Source organism: Coregonus clupeaformis, chromosome 18 (assembly GCF_020615455.1).
Source record: "Coregonus clupeaformis isolate EN_2021a chromosome 18, ASM2061545v1, whole genome shotgun sequence".
Lineage (NCBI taxonomy): Eukaryota > Metazoa > Chordata > Actinopteri > Salmoniformes > Salmonidae > Coregonus > Coregonus clupeaformis.
Window position 1 is genome coordinate 53,434,335 of NC_059209.1, and position 5,113 is coordinate 53,439,447.

A 5,113-nucleotide genomic window follows, 5' to 3' on the forward strand; every position below is an offset into this window, starting at 1 on the left:
CAGGTGCAGACATTACAGTGAAATGCTTACTTACAGCCCTTAACCAACAGTGCATTTATTTTTAACAAAAAAGTAAAAAATAAAACAACAACAAAAAAAGAGCAGAAGTAAAATAAAATAACAGTAGGGAGGCTATATATACAGGGGGTACCGGTGCAGAGTCAATGTGCGGGGGGCACCGGCTAGTTGAGGTAGTTGAAGTAATATGTACATGTGGGTAGAGTTAAAGTGACTATGCATAAATAATTAACAGAGTAGCAGCAGCGTAAAAAGGATGGGGTGGGGGGCAGTGCAAATAGTCCGGGTAGCCATGATTAGCTGTTCAGGAGTCTTATGGCTTGGGGGTAGAAGCTGTTGAGAAGTCTTTTGGACCTAGACTTGGCACTCCGGTACCGCTTGCCGTGCGGTAGCAGAGAGAACACTCTATGACTAGGGTGGCTGGAGTCTTTGACAATTTTGAGGGCCTTCCTCTGACACCGCCTGGTATAGAGGTCCTGGATGGCAGGAAGATTGGCCCCAGTGATGTACTGAGCCGTACGCACTACTCTCTGTAGTGCCTTGCGGTCGGAGGCCAAGCAGTTGCCATACCAGGCGGTGATGCAACCAGTCAGGATGCTCTCGATGGTGAGGCTGTAGAATTTTTTGACGATCTGAGGACCCATGCCAAATCTTTTCAGTCTCCTGAGGGGGAATAGGCTTTGTCGTGCCCTCTTCACGACTGTCTTGGTGTGTTTGGACCATGATAGTTCGTTGGTGATGTGGACACCAAGGAACTTGAAGCTCTCAACCTGTTCCACTACAGCCCCGTCGATGAGAATGGGGGTGTGCTCAGTCCTCTTTTTTTTTCCTGTAGTCCACAATCATCTCCTTTGTCTTGGTCACGTTGAGGGAGAGGTTGTTGTCCTGGCACCACACGGCCAGGTCTCTGACCTCCTCCCTATAGGCTGTCTCATCGTTGTCGGTGATCAGGCCTACCACTGTTGTGTCGTCGGCAAACTTAAGGATGGTGTTGGAGTCGTGCCTGGCCATGCAGTCATGGGTGAACAGAGAGTACAGGAGGGGACTGAGCACGCACCCCTGAGGGGCCCCCGTGTTGAGGATCAGTGTGGCAGATGTGTTGTTACCTACCCTTACCACCTGGGGGCGGCCCGTCAGGAAGTCCAGGATCCAGTTGCAGAGGGAGGTGTTTAGTCCCAGGATCCTTAGCTTAGTGATGAGCTTAGAGGGCACTATGGTGTTGAATGCTGAGCTGTAGTCAATGAATAGCATTATCACGTAGGTGTTCCTCTTGTCCAGGTGGGAAAGGGCAGTGTGGAGTGCAATAGAGATTGCATCATCTGTGGATCTGTTGGGGCGGTATGCAAATTGGAGTGGGTCTAGGGTTTCTGGGATAATGCTGTTGATGTGAGCCATGACCAGCCTTTCAAAGCACTTCATGGCTACAGACGTCAGTGCTACGGGTCGGTAGTCATTTAGGCAGGTTATCTTAGAGTCCTTGGGCACGGGGACTATGGTGGTCTGCTTGAAACATGTTGGTATTACAGACTCAGTCAGGGACATGTTGAAAATGTCAGTGAAGACACTTACCAGTTGGTCAGCACATGCTCGGAGTACACGTCCTGGTAATCCGTCTGGCCCTGCGGCCTTGTGAATGTTGACCTGCTTAAAAGTCTTACTCACATCGGCTACGGAGAGCGTGATCACATAGTCATCCGGAACAGCTGGTGCTCTCATGCATGCTTCAGTGTTGCTTGCCTTTGCATATTAGGTGAGTGGAATGTTCCTATGTGATATGGTTTTGCATGTGTGTGTTTACTCAACCACTTTGATAGAATGTATGTGGTAGGCTGAGTGTGTGCTGGAGGAACTCTCGCTGCTGGAGGTCCCCTGGCCCTGCTGAGAGGAGGAGGAGCAGGGGGAACTTAGCTGCTGTGGCCTGACCCACCATGAGCTGGGAGGGAGAAAAGTGAGACAGTTTGAGGTCTATCCAACAAAGGTGCATTTCTACAGATCATAAATCTACTTGTTTGGTGATATTGATTCAACGTAAAATAGACGTTTGGTGATGATGGTGTACCTGTGTGACGCGGTGATTGCGCACCACGATGACAGCTCATGGGAGGAGCCACACCCATAACCTGGAGGTTGCCGGGAGTGTGGACGAAGCTGGGAATACAGAGGTCGGAGCGTGCCGTGACGCGAGCGGCCATGGTTTTGGAGGCTTTCTGTTGACTTGCTGTGATCACCCGTGTACTGACCTGATTCAAATTATGATCATTAAGGAACAGTCAATAAATAAACTCAGCAAAAAAAGAAACGTCCTCTCACTGTCAACTGCGTTTATTTTCAGCAAACTTAACATGTGTAAATATTTGTATGAACATAACAAGATTCAACAACTGAGACATAAACTGAACAAGTTCCACAGACATGTGACTAACAGAAATGGTATAACGTGTCCCTGAACAAAGGGGGGGTCGAAATCAAAAGTAACAGTCAGTATCTGGTGTGGCCACCAGCTGCATTAAGTACTGCAGTGCATCTCCTCCTCATGGACTGCACCAGATTTGCCAGTTCTTGCTGTGAGATGTTACCCCACTCTTCCACCAAGGCACCTGCAAGTTCCCAGACATTTCTGGGGGGAATGGCCCTAGCCCTCACCCTCCGATCCAACAGGTCCGAGACATGCTCAATGGGATTGAGATCCAGGCTCTTCGCTGGCCATGGCAGAACACTGACATTCCTGTCTTGCAGGAAATCACGCACAGAACGAGCAGTATGGCTGGTGGAATTGTCATGCTGGATGAGCCTGCAAGAAGGGTACCACATGAGGGAGGAGGATGTGTTCCCTGTAACACACAGCGTTGAGATTGCCTGCAATGACAATAAGCTCAGTCCGATGACGCCCAGACCATGACGGACCCTCCACCTCCAAATCGATCCCGCTCCAGAGTACAGGCCTCGGTGTAACGCTCATTCCTTCGACGATAAACACGAATCCGACCATCACCCCTGGTGAGAGAAAACCTCGACTCGTCAGTGAAGAGCACGTTTTGCCAGTCCTGTCTGGTCCAGCGACAGTGGGTTTGTGCCCATAGGCAACGTTGTTGCCGGTGATGTCTGGTGAGGACCAGCCTTACAACAGGCCTACAAGCCCTCAGTCCGGACAGTCTGAGCACTGATTGAGGGATTGTGCGTTCCTGGTGTAACTCGGGCAGTTGTTGTTGCCATCCTGTACCTGTCCCGCAGGTGTAATGTTCGGATGTACCGATCCTGTGCAGGTGTTGTTACACGTGGTCTGCCACTGCGAGGACGATCAGCTGTCCGTCCTGTCTCCCTGTAGCGCTGTCTTAGGCGTCTCACAGTACGGACATTGCAATTTATTGCCCTGGCCACATCTGCAGTCCTCATGCCTCCTTGCAGCATGCCAAAGGCACGTTCACGGATATGAGCAGGGACCCTGGGCATCTTTCTTTTGGTGTTTTTCAGAGTCAGTAGAAAGGCCTCTTTAGTGTCCTAAGTTTTCATAACTGTGACCTTAATTGCCTACCGTCTGTAAGCTGTTAGTGTCTTAACGACCGTTCCACAGGTGCATGTTCATTAATTGTTTATGGTTCATTGAACAAGCATGGTAAACAGTGTTTAAACCCTTTACAATGAAGATCTGTGAAGTTATTTGGATTTTTACAAATTATCTTTGAATGACAGGGTCCTGAAAAAGGGACGTTTCTTTTTTTGCTGAGTTTACATGACCTTTCACTTTGTTTGCCAAATGGTGAGGAAAAAGGTAACAGTAACCAGAGATAGGGGCTGACACCCTTTTTCCAAACACTTCTCATCATGGATTTAACAATGGTGAAAACTCCCTCTAGTCAATGATTACACCAATCCAAGGATTGTAGATCCATGACAGAAAGTGGGAGAGGGGTTGAGAATCGGGACATAGCCACAATAAGCTCCCAGTGCCATAGACCAACATAAATGCCAGTACGAACTGGTCTGTGCTCTGTGGGAGCTTGCAGTGCCATTAACCTGTCTGTGGGAGCTTGCAGTGCCATTAACCTGTCTGTGGGAGCTTGCAGTGCCCCCTGGTTGTAGGCTGCTGTGGACAACTGTGGTGGAGGGGAACACCTCGGCCCTGGAGGCTGGGGCACTGGAACCCACCTGAGAGATTGAGTGAGTGGGCAGATGTTAAGAGTGCAGGTAGAAGCCCATACACAGAGGAGATGAAGAAATTAGACAAACTGATCCACTGTAAATATAACAGGCCTATCCAATGTATCACACATTGGGTGTTTGAGGAGTCAGTATTGCACATTGTGTAGTGACAATTACACCCATATGAAATATTGTTAGTGAGAAAATGTCAAGTCTTGAGAAATAATAAATACAACGGCAGCAAATGTGACAATGTTTAATGATGGCGGAACCTGATCTGTAGTAGTAGTGAAAACCGTTGTATGCACCGTAACCAGGGTGTGTGTCAGCTTCTCACCGTCTCCTCTGCGTCACTCTGGGGCGGTGGTACAGGGGGGTCAAAGTGGAGTGGGCTGAACCGAACGGAGGCGGCGGTCCTTGGCTGGAGGTAGCCCAATGAGCCTGAGCCAGGATCGTGCCGGGGGGGCGGAGCATCTGCGGAGGGAAGACCAATAAGATCAGTCATATAATGTGTACACAGGCTTGTCCTGAAGTCAGATCAGCTTCATGACTGGACAGGTCAAAGATGACAAACAAAACATGATGCCCAATATGATCAAATCTGACCAACATAAATCACATTCTGTCATTTGCAGACGGTGGCCCTGTCAGTTGTAAAATGACACTGTATGACATTCCCGGTCATTTGAATTAATCCCCCCCCCCAAAAAAAATAAACAACCTACAAAGCTAAATTTCTACACAGATAAATGAAACAGCAAATAGAAACACTTTTACTTTAAGCTGAACCCTAAAATCTCATATACATGCATTCGCACAATGACCAAACACGCATGCACACACACACACACAAACTATCAGAAGAGGTCCTTGCCCATCAGTCAATACCAGACCAAGGTTACAAATCACATTTTATTTGTCACATGCACCGAATACAACAGGTAGCCAAATAGTC